This window comes from Sus scrofa, chromosome 6 (assembly GCF_054392235.1).
Source record: "Sus scrofa isolate SSC_HxYL_T2T_F1_AM1 chromosome 6, Sscrofa_HxYL_maternal_Yorkshire_Landrace_v2.0, whole genome shotgun sequence".
Taxonomy (NCBI): domain Eukaryota; kingdom Metazoa; phylum Chordata; class Mammalia; order Artiodactyla; family Suidae; genus Sus; species Sus scrofa.
In genome coordinates, this window is record NC_139388.1 from 118,415,197 (window position 1) to 118,440,545 (window position 25,349).

Consider the following 25,349-nt stretch of genomic DNA (forward strand, 5'->3'; position numbering starts at 1 on the left):
CATGTAAAGAATTTAGAATTGCACCTCATAACCAAGGACAGTTTTTACATTAAATGCTAAAAACCATCATCTGTAACATCGAGATGATATTTTCAGCAGGCATTTTTTTACTCTTATTAGAACAAAATTCAACACTGCTCAGAAGATTAAAGACTTCCGACTTTCCCTACAATGTATGGTTCACAATTTCCAGCTTGTCATAAAAATTAATAGATATGAAATTGTAGAAAAATGTGATCAACATCAAGGGATACACAGTCAGTATAAACAGATTCAAAGTGACACAGGTACTATAATTAGCAGAAAATACATTTAAAATTACAATGATAAATATGTTAGAGAATCTACGAGAAAAGATTGAAATGAATCAGCAGATGGGATATTTAAGATGTGTGGATTCTCTTATGGAAGAGTGTAATAGAAATCTTAGAGGTGAGAAATACAATCAAACACACACACACACACTCAAAGTGGACAAAAAAAAAAAAGGATTGATAAGAATAAAGGCAAGTCAACAGAAATGATCCAAATTGAAGCAGAAACAAACAAAAAAAAAGTTTTGAAAAAAATGAAATAGGAGTTCCCGTCGTGGCGCAGTGGTTAACGAATCTGACTAGGAACCATGAGGTTGCGGGTTCGGTCCCTGCCCTTGCTCAGTGGGTTCATGATCTGGCGTTGCCGTGAGCTGTGGTGTAGGTTGCAGACGCAGCTCAAATCCCGCGTTGCTGTGGCTCTGGCATAGGCCCGCAGCTACAGCTCCGATTCAACCCCTAGCCTGGGAACCTCCATATGCCGCGGGAGCAGCCCATAGAAATAGCTAAAAGACAAAAAAAAAAAAAAGAAATAATTCTTAAAGACCTATGGGACAGTATCAAGTTATCTAACATATGTGTATTGATGTCCCAGAAAAAGAAGAAAATAACAGGCCAAAAATTTTTGTAAATTATGGGCTAACATTTTTCTAAATTTGATAAAACAAGCAAAAAATGCAAATACATATGCAGAAATTACAGCAAATGTCAGAAAAATAAATGCAAGGAGAGACACATCTAGGATATCATATTTAAAATGGTGAAAAACAAAGATGTAGAGAAAATATTAAAAGTGGCTAGATGGAGTTCTCTTCATGGCTCAATGGGTAACCAACCTGAGTAGGATGCAAGAGGATGCGGGATTGATCCCTGGCCTTGCTCAGAGGGATGCAGATCCGGCATTGCTGTGAGCAGTGGTGTAGATCACAGACTTGGCTTGGATCCTGCATTGCTGCTGCTGTGGTATAGGCCAGCAGCTCTGGCTCCAATTCAACCCCTAGCCTGGGAACTTCTATATGCCATGGGTGTGGCCCAAAATACAAAAAATAAAATAAAAGTGCATAGAGAAAAAAGAGATTATATGTGGCAAATCAATACAACATCAATAGCTGACTTTTTTATTTTAAAAAAAGAATGCAGAAGACAATGAAGTAATATTTTTAATGTGCTGGAAAAAACAACATACAAACTGTCAATCTGGATTTCTATACAAAATGAAATTATCCTCAAAATTGAAGATAAACTCTATCTCAAAGATAAGGTAATTCTGATAAAACAGTACAAGAAATTTTGGAAAATTCTTTATGCTGAATGGGAAATCAGACCATATGCAAATTCAGATCTACAACAGAAAATAAATACAACTGGAAATGTATGAATAATATTTTTAAAATAGTATTTTCCTTTCTTAAATCATTTGATAGTGATTTATTTTTCAAGAATGAAAATACAATAATGTACTGCAGAGTTTCCAGTGTTTCCAGAAGTAAAATATTTGACAAAAATGGCACAAAGTACAGCTGGGATTAAAAACAGAAATAAGCTATATAGACCTGTATGATATCACACATTATTTGAAGTTGTATAAGATTAAGTCAAGGAAAACACAGTAAGTTAAGAATCACATAGTGAATTTCCTAGGTCAATTATTAATATAGGGATATTAAAAATATAAAGAGATATAGATTAAAACCAGCAGATGAGAAAGAATGACATACTAAAATATATTATATTAGGTTGTCCCAAAGGAAGAAAAATAGGGAAAAAAGTAACAGAAAAAAGAAGTATAGGAAATAAGTAACCAAATGGTTAACAAACACAATTATATCATTATAATTTAAATGAACAGCAGCCTCTAAAAAGTCATACTTTTTTCAAATAAGACAAGAAAGTGTAGTATTATGATATTACTACATGATATCATATATGATATTACTACAGATGCACTTTAAATATAAACTACCTCTTAGAGTATTGACGATAAAAACAAAAATAAACAACTGGGACCTAGTCAAACTTAAAAGTTTCTGCACAGCAAAGGAAACCCTAAACAACACAAAAATATAACCCACAGAATGGGAGAAAATCTTTGCAAGTTGAATCAACTGACAAGGGATTAATCTCCAAAATTTATGAACACCTACTGCAGCTCCATACTAAAAAGACAAACAACCCCATCAAAAAATAGGCAGAAGATCTAAACAGACAGTTCTCCAAAGAAGAGATACACATGGCCAAAAAATACATGAAAACATGTTCAACATCACTCATTATTGGAGAAATGCAAATCAAAACCACTATGAGACGCCACCTTACACCAGCCAGAATGGCCATCATCCAAAAGTCTACAAACAATAAGTGCTAGAGAGGGTGTGGAGAAAAAGGAACCCTAGTACACTGTTGGTGGGATTGTAAATTGGTGCAACCACTGTGGAAAACAGTATGGAGATGCCTCAGAAAACTAAACATAGAACTACCACTGGATCCAGCAATCCCACTCCTGGGCATCTATCCAGAGAAAACCATGACTTGCAAAGACACATGTACTCCAGTGTTCATTGCAGCACTATAAACAATAGCCAAGACATGGAAACAACCTAAATGTCCATTGACAGAGGAGTGGATCAAGAAGATGTGGTACATATATACAATGGAATATTACTCAGCCATTAAAATGAATGAAATAATGGAATTTTTAGCAACATGGATGGACATAGAAATGATCATGCTAAGTGAGGTCAGCCATACAATAAGACACCAACATCAAATGCTTTCTCTGACATACGGAATCTGAAAAAAGGGACAGACTGAACTTCTTTGCAGAACAGACACTGACTCACAGACATTGAAAAACTTATGGTCTCCAGAGAATACAGTTTGGGAGGTGGGGGGATGTGCTTGGGTTATGGGATAGAAATCCTGTGAAAGATCATTATACAACTACAGATGTGATAAATTAATTTGAGTAATTAAAAAAAAGGATGTTAACCCAAAAATAAATAAATAAATATATAAATATAAAGATTCAGCTATGTAGAAAGGCAAAGAATGAGAAATTACATTCTATACAAACATTATAATAAGAAAAATAGTATCCTTATATTAATATCAGGCAATATAAACATAAAAAAGGATACTAAAAATAAAATGTATATTTTATAATCCTTAAAGGGTTAGTGTTTCAGAAGGACATCACAGGCCTAAATTTGTGTATAATTAATTACAGAGCTTTAGAATATTTGAGCAAAAACTGTCAGAACTAGGAGAAATAGGCAAATTCATGATTTTATGTGGATATACCTCTCTCTAGTAATCAGTAGACAAAACAGACAGAACCCTCTAAAAACTAGAAACAGAAGTGACCTTTCTGAATTTGAGGAAGGATATTTTTGAAAAACATCAGCTAATATCAAAATTAATAAAATACTAATTTCCTCCTGCATACTATATAATAAAACTTTTTCCCCTTATTTCTCCAAGAAAATGAAAGCACATACTTATACAAACTTGAGAGAAGTTTGACTGATAATAGTCAAAATCTGGAAATAACACAAATGTTTTCAATAAGTAACTGGATAAATAATCTATGATATAGCCTTAAATTGAATACTACTTAGCCACAGAAAGCAAATGAACAACTGATACACACTGCAAAATGACTAATATAAAAATAATTCTGAGTGAAAGAAGCTAGGTTTAAAAAGTACATATTACATGATTCCATTTATATAACTGTCAAAGAAATGTGCACTAATTCGTAATGATAGAAAAATCAGGAGTTCCCATCGTGGTGCAGCGGAAATTAACCTGACTAGGAACCATGAGGTTGTGGGTTTGATTCCTGGCCTTGCTCAGTGGGTTAAGGATGCGGCATTGCTGTGAGCCATGGTGTAGGTCACAGACACAGCTCCGATCCAGCATTGCTGTGGCTGTGGCTGTGGCTTACGTTGGCAGCTGTAGCTCCAATTAGATCCCTTGCCTCAGAACCTCCATGTGCCTGGGGTGCAGCCCTAAAAAGCAAAAAACAAAAGCAAAAAAAAAAAAAGAAAAATCAGTTGTTGGGGTAGAAGCATGAAATAGAGATATGTAGGAAGAAACCTTTGGAGGTGACTGAAAGGTTCATTATCTCGATTGTGAAGACAATTTCATAGATATACGTGTGTGCGTGTGTGCGCATGTGTGTGTTCATGTACTCAAAATTTAATTCACAATAGTCTTTAAACATTTGCTGTATATCGTGTGTCAATTATGTCTCAATGAAGATTATAATACATAATAATAGACTTATGAGGAACGTGCAAGATCTATAACTTTAAAACATGATGTTCTAAATTTAATAAAAATATTGAATTAAGTGGAAATATATACAATGATGATGGAATGGAAAGAAATATTTTCATGTTAGAAATTCCTACAATTGATCTGTAGATGAGTAAAATCTCAATAACATACAGAATATTTTTAAACAGCACATTATTTTTAAAATTTATATAGCAAGGCAAAAAAACTAGAATATTATAAGCAATTTTTTAAAAAATGAAACTTGGAATACTAATACTAATTGATTTAACAAATAATTACTGTAAAGCTATTGTAGTCAATAAATGTTGTGCTGCCATGAGGACAGGTGTATATGTCCACAGAACACAGCAGAGTCCATGAGTAGATTGTCATATCTATAAAAGCAGTTCAATGGAGAAGGAAAAAGGTTTCAATCAGAGACAATGGATAATTAAGCATAAATATGAACCACTACCTCTATTATCACAGTACAAATAAAATTTAATTTGAAATTAATCGATAAATTTATCATTTATTAATTTAAATATTGATACAATTTATAAATTTAAATACAAAAGCTAAAATTCTAAAGGTGCAATTAAAAAAAGGGAAAAGTATCTCAAATTTGTAGTAAGGAAAGGTTTCTTTAATAAGACATAAAACACAACTGAATAAATTCAGACTGCTGTTAAGAATATGAAATGACATTACAACTCTGAAAAAAAAAAAGCAATTTCTTTTTTTTTTTTTTTTGGTCTTCTTTTTTTTTGCCTGTTCTAGGGCCGATCCTGCAGCATATTGAGGTTCCCAGGCTAGGGGTCTAATTGGAGTTGTAGCCACCGGCCTACGCCACAGCCACAGCAACAGCAACGCGCAGGATCCGAGCAGCATCTGAGACCTATACCACAGCTCACGGTAATGCCGGATCTTAACCCAATGAGCAAGGCCAGGGATCAAACCTGCAACCTCATGGTTCCTAGTCAGATTCATTAACCACTGAGCCACGATGGGAACTCCAAAAATAGCAATTTCTTATAAAACTAAACATGGCAATCCCCTTACAGCCCAGTAATTCCATTATTTGGCAATTATCCCAGAGAAATGAAAACATATTCATATATTAACTTGTACACAAATGTTCATAGCAGCTTTATGCATAATTACCAAAAAGTGAAAACATGCCAAATGTCCTTAAATGAGTAGATAGCCAGACAAACTGTGATACATCCATTCCATGGAATGTCATTCAACAAAGGAACGAACGAACTACTGATGCATGTAACAACTTGGGGCATCTCAAGGAAATGATGCTGAGTGAAAAAAAAAAATCACATAAGGTCATACTTGTAAAATTTAATTTGTAAAATGTTCTTGAAAATATAAAATTATAGAGATGGAAGACAGATAAGTGGATCAGGGATTAGGGATAGGTGGTGGGAGGTGGTATCTGAAACATAAAAGCATGAGAAAGCCCCGTGTCTTGATTATGATTCTGGGCACCTGAATTTATACATGTGACAGAACTGTGTCACATCCGCACATCCGCACACACATCCGCACACCCATCCGCACACCCATAAATAAGTGAAAAACACTATTAATCTTCAAGGAATTTTAGAATATATATCTCAGTGAGGTCCAAATTCACATCCTTTGAAATGGTTAAATTTAAAGACATACAAAACTAAAAACGTAAGCATTTGATCAATGGTCCTCAACTCTCCTTGCACATTTATAATCATCTGGCTATTTTTAAAAGACAACTGATATATTCAATGATCCCACTCTAAACGTATCTTATAAACATTTTCTGTGAAAAGTCCCTGACTGGTAACCAGGATTGAGAATCCTATGTGAGACACATTCTAAAGAGTCTTCCAGCAATCGATTTCAAGAGCTCTTACAATAAATGTCTAAAAATAAATTCCATAATTTGGATAAAAATATTATGTTTCAATAGTTTTAACATTGCTATTATTTTACCAATAATTTCAGAAAACATTTTACATATTTTTCTATACATGTCTTTGTACTAAAAATGTTTAACAAAAGAGGTTAAATTAAGGATCCATTCATCTTTCTAGGAGGAACTGTAGCACTCCTAAGTTGATGAAAGAAATCACTGTGTGTGTGTGTGTGTGTGTGTATAATATTTTTAGCAAGAGTGAAAAGAATTTTTTGAGAAATACTTTGGAATAATTATCATTCCATTCTTTATTTTTAGTAATAATTTTTTTCTGTTCACTGTTGAGATATACGGTGATGACTTCATTTGACATCTCATCATCCGTGACCTTAAAATAATGGGCAAAATATTATCCTATGAAAAGTAATGCAAATTAACCTCTGGAAAGCTTTTTCATTAGCAGAGCCATTTTCTCAGAAATGGTAACAGGGCATCGATCTTCAGTGTGTTATAATACCTAACACTGTTTTCCACATTCATGAGCATTACTGACTTTGCTGATGCAACATTTAAAATATATTTGTGTATTAAGTGGTACGATGGTAATAGAACTCCAAGAAGATAATAAATTATTGAAAATAGGGAGTTCTCTTCACAGCTCAGCAGTTAACGAACATAACCGAGATCCATGAGGATGTGGGTTCAATCCCTGCCCTTGCTTAATGGGCTAAGGATCTCACGTTGCTGTGAGCTGTGGTGTAGGTCACAGACATGGCTCTGATTCTGCATTGCTGCGGCTGTGGTGTAGGCCAGAAGCTATACCCCTAGCCTGGGATCTTCCATATGCCACATATGCAGCCCTAAAAAGCAAAAACAAACAAACAAATTACATTCAATATTCAATGCTACTGGTGTCATTTCCAACCATTTTTTAAAATACTTTTTATTGAAAAATTTTACACTTATAAAATACCATATTCTATATTGCAGCACCACTGCCTCTTGAAGTTTGGGTTTCAACATTCCATATTCGATGTGATCATATAGAATGTACACATAGAAATATTTCAAATAAAGTATTAAAACAATAAATTCCTGAAAATACACAATAAATAATCACTAAATATAAAGAAACCAAGTATGCTATTCTGAAATGTAGCAAGTATGTTTGTATATGAATGACAGATAAAATTATAACTATTAACAACTAAATATAATACATTATAAATTAATAAAATAAATGGATGCACATAAATCAATTGTAAAGTAATAAAACAGTAAGTAAAATTACTAATATTTAAGAAGGATTTAAAAATTGGTAGTATATTTCTGCCTTGAACTCCTAGTTTTCTTAATAAAGATCTGATCTACTTTTAATTTTTTTAAATTTCATGATGACTATGCACTTGCTTTTCTTTTGTAATACTCAATCTTACTAACTACTTTATTGAGGTATAAGTGACCTAAAATTATCTGTATACATTTAAAGAGCATAACTTGATACATTTTTTATATAAGAACATATCTTTGAAACATCGCCACAAAATATTAAACACCACCCACAGCAATTTCCTTGTGTCCTATTTATTGTACTCTCTCTTTCCTCATTCTATCTACACTAGCATTACTCTCAGGCAATACTGATCTGCTTTCTTTCATTATAGATTAGTTTGCAATCACTCACATTTATACAAATAGAATCATACAGTATGTTCACTTTATGTCTAATTTATTTCATTCAGCATAGTTATTTTGAGGTTCAGCCACGTTCTCGTGTGCAGCAAAAGTTGATTCCTTTATATTAAACAGTATTCCATTGTGTGTGTATATATACATATGTGGATTGTTTTCAGTTTGGGGTTACAGTGCAGGAACTGCCAATACAGGCACAGCCCAGTGTTCTCCCTGAGATGAAGATGGACCTCAGGATTCAGTGAGGCAAAATGCCTAGAGTTTTTATGGCAGAAGGCTGAAGAGTAGATAACTCTGGAAATCTGCAGATGGTGCCCCCTCCAATCTTTACCTCAATGCTGGCTGTCATATGTTCGTAAGAAAACAACTCAAGGCCAGGAAAAACACCATAGAGATAGGAGGAAGAACTTTCTGGAATTCCCAAAGGCCATTGGTAATTTGTTACCATCAGTAGAATGGAGTACTTTATAATTGAAAAGCCTTCAGGTAGATTACTGAGAAGCAATTGCTTTGTTAATGGGGGAAATTAGACTAAACTGAAGCTTTCACTCATTTCACCTAGCAAACTTAAAAGCAAGGCTCTGTCACCCTTTCTACATAGGTTAGTCAGGATTTAACAAGGCAAAATTGACATAGCTTTGCATCCAATCAAAAATTACTGGTTATAAAAAGAAATTAGTAATTATGAATCATACTTAGAAAAAAATCTATTTGGAAATTGATTATCAATATTCTCTATTGTTTGGAATACACAAATCCTTTCAGAGTATCAAAAACTCAATTTTCTAACAATATCACATACTTATAGATCATCTATTATGCATAAGATATTACACACACATCTGATTAGATGAACTGAAAATTATTAACAAGGCTAAGATAACCTCTTCCAGTCTGCTACATAGATAGAGTAGCATAGTGTACAATGGAATTTAATTGGCTCAAAACCTGTATTGTTCATCACGCAAATGTTATTGCTGAAGTAATGCCTAACCTCATTGCCTTTGATGGACTATAAGTATTAATAAATTTTGTGCCTTGCCTTAAAAGAGGGAATAGACAAATAACTACTACACTGTCTCTGCATTCAGGACTGAAATGGAAAATTGGGGCAATTATGTATATTAGTCAAAGATAAAATTTTACTGTTATTTATTCGCTTTATGAAATTCTTTAATTGTACATTGGGCATAAATAATTTGATTTCATCTCAATTTTAAATTGTATTATAATAGCCCTCATGATATGTTAATCCTATATGTTAACTACTCAGTATATTATATAATTAAAACTTAAAAATAATCACTTTATGTTAATAAGGCAATTTTATATGACTTTTCACATAAGCCTGTAAAATTTGAGGGTATTAGGAAAGCTAACAAAGAGAACAAAAATATTGGTTTTATATCTTAGAAATAACTTGGAGTTCAAAGCATGCTGTTTCAGAATTGAGTTACGGAAATATTAGAAATAAAAAATTCATTGTTAAATTATATTAACCAGAGGGATAAATTACCTTCGAAGTATTTTAAAGTTAAAATAATTTTAAATATAAATCAGAAGAAAATTATAGATAATTTCCATTTCCCTAATAGGAATTCTAACTTTCTTTTTTTTTTTTGGTATTCATTAAGAATGACAATCTTTTTATCTTTTAACTTTATTAGAACTTATCAAATTTCATTCACTTGTGGCAATTTATCTTATGTAACTTTGTAAATGAAATTTATTCTCCTCCTGCAAATAGCACACTCTCAAAATAAAGTAACAATTATTTGTGTTAATATTCATTGAGCAAAAATCTTTTGAACACCATGCCCTCCAACTACATATCAAAAACTATATGGAATATAAGGCATGCAAATATCTTAGTCCTAGTTCTAACGACTAGCATTCTTTCAATCACTTCAGCCCTTCAGGACTGATAATGGATTTCCTCATACCCTCATCCTCTGGTTCTCTGATAATTCAGGAATAACAACATGGAAAATCTCAATTCCCAATATATAGTACTAATAGCACTTTACTTCAATTTCCAAGGTATATCAAAGCAAGGCTTTCCACACTTTTGTTATTTGTGGGTGTTTCCATTTCTGAAAAGTTAATGAAGTAGAAATACTGATGGTGGAAAATGAGGTATGACAACATTTAGATGAAGATTGTCGTTGTTGACATTGTGGTTGTTCTAGAACCTACTGCTGGTGCCACTAATCTACAAAGACAGCGTGCATTCATCTCTACTGCATTTCATGATGGTGGATTTTCCAGTTGATGTGGCAAAACATGAGTCTGTAGCCAGTGACGGGGATGAGTTCAGTCATACTATTGCAATGGAATTAATTCCATAACATTGAAGATTATTAAAACACCCTAAATAATTTCTGACATTGCTATGAATATTAATAATTTCTGAGTCATATCAATATCTTAGAAACAATTCAGGAGAAACTTCTGAGATGGCTATACTGATGCTATTTAAAACAAGAAGTAGCTTTTGGCTGTCTTTAAATACCATGAGAATGGATTTTTTTCACTGGTATTAGCAGCAAGTATAGCTAAAACACTTTTGAAAAACTCTCTGGGGATGTCTATATTTGTGTGTGTGTGTGCGGCCTAAATACAGTTTATTTTAGATTTTCATAAATATTTAAATGAAGTTGCTCTTGTATATTTCTAATGATACCTTAAGTCAAGACGAAAACATTACTTAATTGAAATTATGACTTTTATTATATTTCTATTCATTAAAACTTTAAATATTTGAGGATTTTAGAAAAAATAAGCATTTTAAAAATATATTTTAAAGAAATAATGAAAAATTATTTTTACCAGGGATGATGGTAAGCACAATACTGTTACTATTGTTTTCTCTGTCTTCCCAGTAACAGAGATTTGTGGTTTCATTTATTTATTTATTTTTGCCTTTTAGGGCTAGGGGTTGAATCAGAGCTACAGCTGCCAGCCTACGCCATAGCCACAGCAACGTGGGACCCAAACCATGTCTGCACTACATGATGGCAATGTGGGATCTTTAACCCACTGAATGAGGCCAAGGATCAAACACACATCCTCATGGATACTAGTTGGGCTCATTACTGCTGAGCTGCAATGGGAACTTCCAAGATTTGTGGTTTTTAACCTAACTGACTTGGGTGGTCCTACATGCCCAGAAGCTGTGAAATAAAGGTAAACAGAGGAAGCACTTTAAGAAGCTGCTGCTTGTCTTGGCTTTCTCAGCTTGCTGTATAACATAGTCTCCTGTATTACTATATTTTCTTCTCTTAGACTGTTAATAGCTACTGATCAGTTGGGAGCAGTATTCTTCAGACTCCTAAAGGAAGCAGTTGGTAAATGTAGCATATTTTGCATGAAAATAACAAAATGATTAAGTATGTTGACATCAAGATCAGACAGACAAATCTTAATTCTCAAGTCTGAAATTTATTGGATCTTTATTTTGATATATTTCACTTAACAGAGGTCATATGCTGTTAATATTATTGCTTTTGTTTTCGCTCTGATAATTCTCTCTAATTGATTTTTGCTTAGCTGAGATAAAGAAATGGTTGGCATCATTAAACATACAGATTTACATTTTTGCATACTGTATGCCAGGCATTATTACAAACATTTATATTTGTTAATCTGATTTTGCCCTGGTACTGCCTCAACCAGCAGTCGGTACTATAAAATGTATCATGCAGGCTATGAATTCTATTATTGCATCCCACAAAAAGCTCTTCTTCCTACAGAAAGCTGAGGAAGTTTGAGAATTTTTAACTCCAGCTTGGGCCTTGGAGAAGGTGTAATAAGCTAATTCTTCCTTCAGAGTAATTAAATAAAAATTTGCACCACCTTTCAGTTACCTCACTATTTTTGCTGGGTCGCATTCTTAGAAAACGGCATTTGGAACAAAAAGAGATTAAACTGCCATCTCCCTCAGGGGAAGAAGTCCCAGTCATATGAGATCAGCAGCTCTTTGACTGGGAATAGAAATCTATTTGTACAGTCTTCATTAATAAACATTATTTTTAAAATGTAATACACTCTTCTTTTTCACTATTATATTTCTCTCTTTCTTTCTTTCTTTTTTTTTTTTTTTGTCTTTTTGCTATTTCTTTGGGCCGCTCCCGCGGCATATGGAGGTTCCCAGGCTAGGGGTCGAATCAGAGCTGTAGCCCCTGGCCTAAGGCAGAGCCACAGCAACACTGGATCCGAGCCGCGTCTGCAACCTACACCACAGCTCAAGACAACGCCGGATCGTTAACCCACTGAGCAAGGGCAGGGACCGAACCCGCAACCTCATGGTTCCTAGTCGTATTCGTTAACCACTGCGCCACGTTGGGAACTCCTATTTCTCTCTTTCTAAGGAGAAGATAGCACTGTGGTTATTAATAATTTCAGAAACTCTAGAACACTTGTGTCAGACAATAGCATGGACATCTGCTCTTAGATTCAACTAAAAAAATGTGATCGAAGCTCTAAGTAATTAGAACCTGAGTTTTGGTTGAATAAGCAAACAAAAGAACGAAGAGATATCACCTCATACCATTAAGAATGGCAATCAACAAAATACCTACAAGTAACAAATGTTGTAGAGCATGAGGAGAAAAAAGAATTCTTATACACTGCTGGTGGGAATGGAAATTGGTTCAGCCACTATAGAAAATGGTATGGAAGTGCCTCAAAAAACTAAAAATAGAACTAATATATAATCCAGCAATTCCACCCCCAGGGTATACATCAATAGAAAACAAAACACTAATTGAAAAAGATACATGTTCCCCAATGTTTACAGCAGTACTATTTATAGTAGTTAAGATATAGAAGCAATCCAGGCCCATTAACAAATGAACAAATATTATCTTGTAATAACTTAAATGGAGTATAATCTATAAAAATACTGAATCACAATGCTGCACAGCTAAAACTAATATCATGTTGTAAATCAACTGTTTCAATAAAATAACAAAATTATTTAATATTATGAGTAATCATGACTAATTAGATAATTAGAAGCATTTACTATCTTTGCAATTTAATAATAAACAACTTCTATTTTTTAGACTGCACTGTGCAGTTATTGGACAGACATCTAGGAGTTCATGTAATAGTTACACCTACTAACACTCTTCTTAATTTAAAAAATGTTGTCCAAAATACTTTTAAAGAAAAAAACATATTTAAAAAACTCCCATCTTATTTTATTTTCAAACGCACTTACTTAAAAAAAATACATTTTCTGCAGTAATGAAATGAATTTTCTTCTTAACATGAGAGAAAATGTTCGTCCTGTGGTAACAATATTAGCCAAGGAACATTTCAAAATAACAAATATCTCCAAAAGAAACAGTTACCAAAATTTATAAAAACTGGAGTTAGAAATGATATTCAGTATTGATTTCCTAATGCTCTTATTTTTTAAATAAAACTATTACCTTTTTGTGGTCATCTCAGACTCAGTAATTTTTTTTTTTTTTTTTTTTTAAAGGGCCTCACCTGTGGCCTATGGAGATTCCCAGGGTAGGGGTCAAATCAGAACTGCAGCTGTCAGCCTACACCACAGCCACAGCAACACTGGATCTGAGCCGCACATGTGACCTATACCACAGCTCACAGCAACAGCAGATCCTTAACCCACTGAGCAAAGCCAGGGATTGAACCTGCATCCTCATGGATACTAGTCAGATTTGTTTTCCCTGAGCCATGACGGGAACTCCTCACATCTTATTTCTTTTACCCGCCCCCCCCCAAAAAAAAAACAGTCTACACAAAAAAATATAGAAAAGGTGTTAACAGTTTCATAGTTTTTTTTCTACAGTAGAAAGGTCTCAAAGAAGTGTTCGAGGATTCTGGTTAGGACAAAATCATCTGACCCATCTCCTTGCTCCACTCCTCCCACTTAAATAAAACTCTAAACCCTGAAAAGAACAGAAGAGAAAGCCAAAGAGTTCCAAAAGATAGAAAGTGAACTGATTTTGTTAGGGACATACCTGAGACCTGGAGAAACAACACACCTGGAAGAAGGCAGCCCAGGCCTGGCATTCCCCAATCTCCAGTCCAGCCACAGCAGCCAGCACAGGTCCTGCAGGCTCATTTGTCCCCTCCGTCCTATGAGAGTTCTGCTGACAATACCAAGCAAGTTTGGCAGAACTAGCATGGTAGAATCTATCAGAATCCCCAGTTTATCATAAATGAACAAGTCAGTGAAGGGGGAGTTTCTGGAAGAGGATTATTTGGAATGCTCTGTCAGACAATTCATAGACGTCAGTTTCTTTAGGGTCAGTCACTGGAGTTTTATTAGTTTCTTTTAGTGGCGTCTTCCTTCACCAGTCATTCCTTTGGAGATTCTGAGGGTGTCCATGGGCTGACTTGCTGCTACAGGCCTTGGGCAGGTAGGCCTGTTGCCTGGGTCAGCAGGTGGGCTGGTCTGATTTTTGGTACCTGGGGACCAGCCTGGTGCCTGAATCCATAGGGACAGACCTGGAGCTTGCGTTCACCGGGGTGGGCCTGGCACAGGAGTCTTTTGTGATGGGCCTTGGACCTTTACTCTGGCTCCACAGAGACCAATCAGGCGCCAGGGACCAGTGGAGTTGGCCTGGCCTCTTGAGTCCACCTTGGTGCACAGGAGCCGTGGGAACCCAAAAATACGGCGGAGGACCCGGGCCCAGGTCCTCAGAATGCACGAGAGTCCTGTGTGGAAGAAGCGGCCAGGCACCTCACGCAGGAATATCTGGCCCTACTGGAGCCAAGGCCGTCCGAGTGAGCCGAAGACCTGTGTTCACTCTGCTCTCTGAGAGGCTGGGAATGAGAAAACCTCTCGGAGCCCCGGGAGCCACCTGGGGCTGCAAGAACTGGCAGGTGCCCAGGTGAGCTGAGCCTCAGTTCAGGAACTCGCGAGAGCTTGGTGCCGCGCAAGCGGCCTGAGGCGGCTGGAGCCCGCAGGTCTTGGGAGAGCCCCGGGGTTTGCTCAGCGGCGGAACTCATATGGGAGCAGCTGGACGCTGTGGAACCCTCTGGGGGCCCCTGGAGCCAGCGGACACTGAGGTGAGCCGGGGCCTGGGTTCGCGGGAGCCCACCAGCGCCTGGTGTCAAGGACGCTGCCTTCGCGCCTTGTTGCCCTCCCTCTGAGAAGGGCCTGGAATCCCCGCAGTTTTCCAGAACCTGGTGTGGATGTCGACGGGGTCCGAGGTAGTCAGTTGGGGCCTCTGGGGCCGGCGGGCGCCTGGGAGGGCTGTGGGCCTGGGCTCTGGGGAGCCAGCAGGAGCCTGGAGCCGTGGAAGCTACCTGGGGCGTTGGAACCTTCACGGAGCTGAGGGAGACCGAACGGGTGACCAGAACGCTGCCTGAGGCCAGTGGACAGGCATGGAGTCAGGCTCACAGGGAGCCACCTGGGGCCACAGAGTTTGTCCTGGCTTTAGGGTCCGTGGTGGCTGTCGTGCGCCCACTGTGCCCTCCTTCCTCGGCGAGCTCGTCTGCGCAGCCAGGGCTGGGGGGAGGGGCGATGGACCGTGCACCCTTCTTTTCAACCTTCCTCAGTGTGGCCTTTCTTATTTCTGTTCTTCCGCAGGGGCAGAACTACCTCACCCAGAAGCCTTGGCTCCTCTGAAGGTATTTTAATATACTGATAATTGTTCAAATGGTTGCTTTGGGGAGGAGAGGTTGGGGGATGAGGGCTGGATATTCCTATCGGCTGTTTTGGTATTTGTGAGTATATTTTTTTTTTATTTTTGAGGAAGAATTTTAATTTTAAGTTATGTTGGCATAAATGTGTGCATACTAGTCATGAGTTATTAAATCTGTGTGTTATATTTGGTTACATCACCTGTTTCCTTCTTAATTTCTCTTACTTTTGCTAAATCTTTGTTTCTTCGTTAGTCTGATAAAAACTAAGAATTTTATTGGGTTATATGTATTTTAAATTTTATTGGAGTATAGTTGACTTACAGTGTTGTTTTAGTTTCAGGAGTACAGCAAAGTGAATAAGAAATATATATATATATGTGTGTGTATAGGTTTTTTCCCATAGAGATTATTACAAACTATTGAGTAGATTTCCCTGTATTATACAATAGGTTTTTGTTAATTACCTATTTTATACAGTAGTGTGTATATGTTATTATGTTTTTGGTTTGGTTGCTTCTTGGACATTAAAATTGGGGTATTTTCTCTGAAATGGACATAGAAAAATATTTGCAGGTAAGGAATCTGTTTCTCCCGTTAAGTGGAACCTCTGTTCTTAATGCATTTTTTTAAAAATTAAGGATAAGCATTTGAAATTATTAAATTTTGTGCAACTACTGATATGATTTTTAAATTGATTTATGATTATAATCAATAATGTGAACTTGAGACCTTTAGTTTCTTGAAAAAGATGCCTTTTGGATGTGTTGTATTCTTTGAGTCAGATTGCTAATATTAAAGTTATTCTCTTGTGAGAGATATGCTTGTCTTGCAACTCAAGCATAATTTTTGCTTTAATTGAGCATTAGCTTTAATGAAAAGTCTGTGTTTGTATGTTAATGTCTATAGTACTATATTTTCACCCTCCTACTTTTAAATAAGTAATAGAAACTTTTCTAGATCAATACATATATAGATGTTCACCACAGTGCTTATTCTGGTTTGTACTTGAATTTTCTTTACAAATCTTACTCAAATACATTTTGTATTTATTCCATAACTTTATTATGTTTAAATCACATAAGAATATTTGTTTAGTATTATCAGATCAGTTACTTTATTTAGAGCTTCTACATCTCATCTTTTCAGTGATCATTTTGTTTGCTCATACTTACTAAAGAAGTCTGTTTATTTAGTTTTGATTGTTGACATGGGGGCTTTTCACAGAATGAGTTATTCTATTTAAGCTTTTCTGGCTTAGAAAAAAATTGAGAAGAGAAAATCTGCATATTGCTATTATATATTTTTTTTCTCTGGTTTAGAGGGGAAGCTAGCTGCAGCCTGAGTAAAAATAAAACAAATATTTTGCCTAAAATTGTCTTTTTCATGTATATTTAGCAATTTGCTAATTAGGGCAATGCCCTATTTATTAGCAAGGATTAATATTATTATTAAAAGTTACATTTTAATTTTTAATATTACGATGTCTGCAACAAGTGCAACTAGGAATGAAGGTCATGAATTGCTTCTTTTACTTTTTATGTATATAACTCAGAAAACAAAACAGAACTGAGATTTGGTCACATCTAATGAAGTTAAAGCTAGTTTTTGCCAGTGTCCTTTGTGTCCTTGAACCATAAATCATCAGTACATGTTCTGAAGCTTGATTATTTATTTCTTAAATCATTCATTCCATACATTTTTATCCAGTTCCTTCTATAATTCAGACACTATTTTAGGAAATGAATGTATAATATAGAACAAAAGATACATGATTATAAAATAAGTTCACTGACTGGTTATAGAAACAAGAATTAAAATATATAATCAAACCAACAAACATGTACAACGAAACCATGGAAAGGTCTAAGAATTACAAGAACAAGGTGTTAAATAATAGACAATTGGAAGTCATCAGGCAGCTTCTTTCATTAAGGACTGAATTTCTATTTCTAGAAATAAGGTTAATAAGATGTTCCCCTGCTTTCCTCTCCGAATGACTGAGTCTTTATAAGGAAACTTCATACAAAAGACGTATGGAAAAGATGTAATAACTTTAATGTTGCCTCAGTTATTCTCAAGATTATATATGGAAGAAAGGGTAGAAAACATAGCAAAAGAGAAAAAAATGTGTCCCTAATCACTCTAATTAAGGTATATTGGAGAAGGGAATTGAAATTGTTTTAATAGTCTCTGCATCCTCCAGAAAAATTGGGCTGTTAACTTGTTCAGTCAGGAAGAAAATTTATTTTCCTGAGTGTCTTAGGGTTATGAAAATTTCAGCACTACTCAGTATATACTCTGTTTTCTAAGGCTGTCTTGGACAGATGACCATCAGGCCTGTCAGACTACAACGTTGGCCAGACATTTGGGAATTAGGCTGGCCAGCCTCAAGTAACTCAGCAGTCCTCTATAAATATATTCTTAAGCATAAGTGCATTTTTCAATTTCATCCACAGTTTTGATGCCTAGATTCAAACTGTTTTATTATAATCAGGTTCCTCCTGATTATAACGTAAAAAAGCAGAATAAATTTTATACATTCCTGTAATATACTATGAAACAAGAACAATATAATAAAATTGAAAACTTTTAAGTCCTTAGATTATTTAAGTTCTTATTACATTTGAGGTGTTTTTAGAAGGTTTGAGGTACTACTAAAAAGGATTGTTTAGGATTCTCTACCAGGATTTCAGCCGTGTCCTGATAGAAAACAAGGAACCAGGCTTGCAAAGGAATGAAAGAGAAAATGTTCTTTGCACAGGAAATGGTAGCAGAGAAAGCCCTGTTACCAAAGTACATTGGCATATTTTATTTTCTTGACTCCCTTCTAAACTTGTTATATAAATTCAGTCTCTTATTAACTCAATCTTGCTGATTCACCTTTATTTTTCTCCAGAATTGTTGCAGAAAATTGTACCTTATGTTATATTCTTTGAATATTGCCCTGAGAATTTTGAGGGTGGAAAGTCACTTCTACATAGAATTGGTATTACCTTTTTTAATGTTAGGCTATAGAGGGAACCAGAGAGCATATAACCCTTACTTTTCCTCCAAGAGTAGTTCAGCCACAAGGTCATGGAATATCATAGTGATGAATAAAGAGGATTTTTTTGTTTGTTTTTGTTTTGTTTTGTTTTGTTTTCTTAGACTGTAGAAATGACCCTTCTCTGTCACTTTTTATATAAGTTAGGGACTTTTGCACTGTAAAAGGTTCCGATTAGGCCCCCACTTCTTCTAGGCATCACAAAGGACTTTCCCTGGGCTTTTTGTTTTCCTTAACTGATCATTTATCACCTTAGAATAGAAAGGGGGTGAGAGCCTATAATGGAACTAAGAAAGGTGCTATTCAGATGTTTTCCATCTTAGAGCTTTCCTTTGACATTTAGGAGCAAATTAAGGCTTCTGACTTGTTGAGGCCAAATCACAAGACAGTTGATTTGCTTGTTTAAGGCTGCAAAATTATCACATAAGCAAAAGCAAGCCATTGTCCAGTCTTGCTCTCTGTAATGTATATTTCTTTTAGTCTGTTGGTAGCAGAGTGAGTGGCTTAAAATCAATTGTTATTAATTTGCTTAAAGATAAATTAAAACTATTCCTTCATATATCTCCTTATGTGTATGTTGTGTGTTCCCCATTGTTCTCCTCAATTTAGTTATTCAGTGTATTCCCTCTGCATTCTTCCCTTTGAAGTTATTATCCATTACACATCTTTAAATATTTTTTCTAGTTGAATCACTCCAAGGTAATAACTGAGTTTTTTAATTCTTCTTGGAAACTGACTTGGTCACACAAGTACAATTTCAAATGATATAGAAGTTGTAGTCATGATTTTTTTTTCTCTTTTAATAAGCTTGGTAAATCTGTAACATAGATAGTAACAAGACATGCTAAGTATACTCAGAGACTGGCAAGAGGACACACAAATTATGTCTTGATGACTCTATCCTGTGAAACTTGTGTGTTGGCTCGGACAGCTTGATTTGAGTTGGGGATTAGGAGGGTAGCTCAGGAGTGGCCCAGCATGGTCCAACTCAGCCTACCCAGAGCTCTATATTGAGTCTTGTGTTTAATTTCTTACAGGAAGAAAAAAGAAAATGATTACTTTCCTTCTCTTTTCCATGAATGCTTCTGCATATATTTGTTCTGGGGACTTCAAGAGAAAGAGTGGGACATGAATATTTCCAGGTCAAATACTGTATTATAACCTCCTAATGTCAGTCACATCAGTAATATGTTAACTTCACCCAAACTAAATTAGTTTTTCCTGGAATATATTACAGGGCACCTCACTCTATATTTCCTCTTGTTTTCTATACCAGAATAATTTATCTGATTTCTCTGTTAAAATTCTATCCATCCCTGAAGGTACACCTAAAACTATACCACTTTTGTTCCAATATTTTATAGTTTATAAATAGTTTCTTATGAAGATCTCATTTGGGACAGATATTCAAAGCCAAGGGTAATGGGAAGATTTTGAAATATGGATTCAGAAAGCAAAATTAACTTTCAGATATGCCGTTTAAGAGAATATGACCTTGAGAAAGTAATTTATAACTTCCCTATCCTTGTTTGTTCAACTGTATGTTCAGCTATATAGTAACTCATTTAAAATGAGAGAATATATAAACTTTATAATCAGTATCTTTTGTATTTATATATAAGCACATATAAATTTATATGGATCATTATATAAATATTATAAAATTATTAAGTAAGGCTAATATTATTCCCCCTTTATAAATAAGAACATAGTGATTAATATGTCCAATATATATATGACAGTATTTAAATCACACAGCTAAAAACCTTTCAGCACGTTAAATATATCATGCCATTTCCTTCTGGCCTGCAGAGTTTCTGCTGAACAATCTGCTGATAACCTTATCGGGGTTCCCTTGTATGTTGTTTCTTTTCTGTAGCTGCTTTCAGTATTTTCTCTTTGTCTTCAATTTTGGTCAGTTCGGTTAATATGTGTCTTGGGGTGTTCCTCCTTGGGTTTATTTTATATGGTACTTGTTATGCTTCCTGGATTTGAGTGAGTGGTTCCTTTCCCATGTTAGGGAAGTTTTTGCCTATTATCTCTTCGAATATATTTTCTGTCCCTTTCTCTCTCTCTTCTCCTTCTGGAACCCCTATAATACAGATGTTGGTGTGTTTAACATTGTCCCAGAGTTCTTTGAGACTATCTTCATTTCTTTTCAATCTTCCTTCTCTTTTCTGTTCTGCCTCAGTGATTTCCACTAGTCTGTCCTTCACCTCGCTTATTCGTTCTTCTGCCTCCTCTAGTCTGCTGTTAGCTGCTTCTGATGAATTTTTTATTTCAGTCATTGTATTTTGCATCTCTTCTTGCATAAGTTTTATATCTTGTATTTCTTTCCTCAGTATTTCCTGTAAGTTATCCATCTTTGCCTCCAGTTTATTTCCAATGTCTTCATCTTCAGCATCAACAGTCTAAAGTCTTTTCCCTGGAGACTGATAATTTCCTGATCACTTAGCTCTTTTTCTGGGGTTTTTTCTTTCTCCCTTATCTAATTTATAGTTCTCTGTCTTTTTGTTTTTATAGGTTTCTGATGTGGTGACCTTTTTACAGACAATAGAGTTATAGCCTCTCTTACTTCTGGTGTCTGCTCTCCTTGTGGCTGAAGTTGGTACAGGGGCTTGCTGTAGGCTTCCTGATTGGAAGGACTGGTGCCTGCCCACTTGTGGTTGGGGCTTTGTCTCTGTGTGAGATTAGAGGCAGCTGTGTGCCTGGGGATTTTTAGGCAGCCTGTTTACTGATGGGTGGGGCTGTTATCCCAACTGGATTATTGTTTGGCCTGGGTCTTCTCAGTGCTGATGGGTGGGCCAGATTTTCCCAAAAATGGCCACCTCCAGAGAAACTCATGCTGATGAATGTTCCCAAGAGCTTTGCCTCCAATGTCCTTCCCCCACAGTGAGCCACAGTCACCCCCTGTTTTCCCATGAGATCCTCCAAGAACTGCAGTCAGGTTTGACCCAGGACCCAGAACACATGAAAGCCTGTGTGCGCCTTTCAAGAATGTTGTCTCTGTTTCCCCCAGTCCCATGGAGCTCCTGCACACAGCCTTCATTGTCAGATGCTCCAAGGACTTTTTCTCCCAGTGCCAGATCCCCAGGGGATTTGATGTGGGCTCAGAACTCTCACTCTTGTAGGGGAGTCTGTGATACGGTTACTTTCCAATCTGTGGGGCTTCCCACCTAGGAGGTATGGGGTTGCTTGTATTGCATAATCGCCCCTCCTACCTCTTGATGTGGCCTCCTCTTTGTCTTCTGGAGTAGGATATATTTTTGAAAGTTTCCAGTTCATTTGGTTGAAGGTTGCTCAGCATTTGATTGTAATTTTGTTGTTTTTATGAGAGAAGTTGAGCTCTAGTCCTTCTATTCCACCATCTTAATCCCATCTTCCCCACTGCTTAAAAACCCAAGTTAAATCTTCTGTCATGGTATCAGTGATGCATTGCCATATCTATTGTGCGTAAGTCTTTAGGTGGAAAGCATGACACAGTGTTGAATCCTTATTTTTCTATATTTAATAATCTTTCTTGATTTGTTAATATTTTTGGTAGTGGTTAATTGTAAATAATATTGTAGTTGCTCTATTGTATATAACAGATTGTAAGTTCCCTTAGATAGTTATGAAATATTTACATTACAAATATTATGTGCCAAGGTGGCCCAGGAATTCCATATGCCACAGAATGACCAAAAAAAATAAAAGAAAAATAAAGCTCAATTACTCCACACCCACTGCAGAGAATGTTTAATTTCTGTTGTCTGGCAAAAAGGCTCTTAATGGAGTGACCTCAGACTGCCTCTATTTCAGCAGCTGCCACTTTATATCCTATGAGTTTCCAGCACATCCTATGATAGATTCCTGATTTATTCATGATTGAAAAATTGAAAGTTTTGATTGAAAAAAACTTTTCCCTTGTATTCATCTGGTTAATTCCCCTCCACCTTTTATAGCAATAGTCAACTGTTTTTCATCACAAAATCTTCCCTGAATAATGGCTAGAATAACTATGCTTTTCAATTATCTTGAAGCACTTGAATATGTGTACAATATAACATTTATCACAATTTAATGATATCATTTCTTTAAAAATATTAAATTATGTTGTCTCACCTACTTTATTGGATGCCTTTCAATGACAAAACAATATTTTTTTAATAAACAAGACCCATGGGCAGTGCCTAAGTATAACTGATATGTAATAAACATTGGTTGAACTTAAAAGATAATTGCAAAATTCTCTTTCCTTATATGAAGAGGATATTCTCCTTGGGCCTACTCAGTAATTTAATACCAAACTAAATTTTAAATGAAGACTGTCCTATCACTGATACACAAATTAGTATTTCTAATATTTGCATTAGTCTATATTTTAGATAAAGATTATGAGACTAATGTGCTACATGTGATAGAATTAGAAAATATATAGTTTATTTTTACATATAAAGAAATAAAGCCAATGTGTGTATATGCATATTATCATATATGATACATATATCATACATATATGATATGTACAAACACTTGTTGGAAATAGAGTATATATTTTTAACAAGAAAAAAAAATGACACAGTTTATTACATGAGATGAAACATGCAACAGAGTTTATTACTTTTCAAAAGAGCACCCTGGGCCAGACTGTCATTGAGAGAACTTGTGGTAACTATAATATTTTAAGTAGAGAGATTCAGCTTCACAGCTTTTGTTTATTCGAGATCTTAGATAAGTTACTTTTTTAAGAGATATATTCATTTCCTAAGGGTAACACATTGAATATTTTAAAACTGTATGAGACTCTATTAAAACTAAAAACTATATTAGCGTGTGTTTAACTTTTCTCTTTTATGAAAAATATTTCAATCATGAAGGTCACTTGCAAACCAAATATTTGCAGGAGATGACCCATCTAACCACTGAGGGCACTGGCTTGATATAAATGAGCACCTTAAACCAAAAATTGGTTTTTGGTATTGAAAAATAAACTGTTATAAAGTTGTCAGCAGCTGACAACTAGAGAACTGATTCTATAATTTAGTGAGAACTAAAAAGATCAAAATCACATTTCTGCCTTTTAACAAGTCCTTGGCTGTTGCACAGAACCTGCTAATAGCATCGTAGAAGGGAAGGAAGAAGTAGAGGTCATAAGGCCTACTTTACACTGTTTGGAAAATGGATGTGCCTATTTTTCAGCTGCCATGAGAACAGAAAACTTAAAGATGTACTGGCATTCCTCTGAGGGAATTAATCAAGGGAATTCAGACAAAGTATCTTGCTATGTGTAGAACAATTAGTTTAGCTTCTAATAATTGCAGTGTGTTTTGTTTACCTAGTTCTTTACTCAGAAGCATGGCACAATTAATACATATTATCTAGCTTACCCTTGGAACTGGTTTCAGAAAAATTAATCACCCATCCTGCTTTTACACATTTTTCTTGCTTTAGCCTATTTGTCAGTGCATCTATTGGAGATATCATATAATATTGGATATCGTTTACTAATCTTTTTGGTTTTAAATATTCATGTATATTTTTTAGTGTTCCAGTAAACTTCACTTGCCTCCGGATCTTTCATTATTTTGATCCTGACACATGGCAGTTAAGTAAGGAAGTACTTTTAATCTTTTTTTGGTCCAAAAAGTCACCAGACTCCTGATTTTAGCTAGCATAGAAACATCACCAGTACTGAAGAAAAACACTTAATTGTGGATGTCTTAAGAGCTAGTATATTCCATGTGAAACACACAAAAATACATACTGTCATCCCAAGGAGGACAATATCTGACAATAATTAGTGGCCTTCCCCAAAGATCACAATAACTAATCATAGTAATAAGACTTAGCAAGTTTTATATCTATAACCAAAGGAATGATTATTCTCTTGTAGTCATGTTCTCAAAGAATAGACTCAAGAATATGCCAGGGAGATACTGTAAATGCTGCTGATTCTTATTTTGCTCTAATTATTATTGTTTTTCATGTTGACAGCTCTTTTCTCTAGGTACTCTTATTGCTTACCATGTCTTGTTTCATTCATTTCACTTTCCCTTAATGTCCTTTTTTTATTTTAAATTCAAAGCCCATTCTGAATTGCTAATACTGTACACACTATTAGGAATTATCTTTCAAACAATAATCATTAATGTTTGATTTTCTGTGATGGTTGAGATCTCCTTTGATATAAATTAATACATTTAGAAATATGACTCATATAATACAAGCCATTATACCCAAAGGCTCACAGAAATATTGGGCTTAAAACTTAGTGGGAGTATAATTTTAAAGTGAAAATTTATCTAAATGTTAAAATTAAATTGTACTGATTTATCAGTAAGCTTATTTGTATTGCTGGATTCATAGCATTTCTTCACATTGTTGCTAAATGTTTTCCCAAAAGATAGGTATAAATCAATCTTTTGTCAATTGAGTCATGTTTTTAAGGGGACTTACTGCTTAAAAAAGAAAGAACAACTCTAAAACAGCCTTACTTTAAAAATAGGTT

At 35.3% G+C, this 25,349-nt stretch overlaps 2 long non-coding RNA genes across 2 annotated transcripts in view; one reads left to right on the plus strand and one right to left on the minus strand.

The window, feature by feature from the left end:
• LOC146402788 (uncharacterized) overlaps positions 1–15,677 on the minus strand; it is a 30,349-nt gene extending 14,672 nt beyond the window's left edge. Inside the window, exon 1 of the long non-coding RNA XR_014805146.1 lies at positions 14,184–15,677. This is a non-coding gene — a long non-coding RNA (uncharacterized LOC146402788). The remainder of the gene's footprint in view (positions 1–14,183) is intronic.
• LOC146402789 (uncharacterized) overlaps positions 15,089–25,349 on the plus strand; it is a 75,577-nt gene continuing 65,316 nt past the window's right edge. The window contains exons 1-2 of the long non-coding RNA XR_014805147.1: positions 15,089–15,237; positions 15,761–15,801. This is a non-coding gene — a long non-coding RNA (uncharacterized LOC146402789). The remainder of the gene's footprint in view (positions 15,238–15,760; positions 15,802–25,349) is intronic.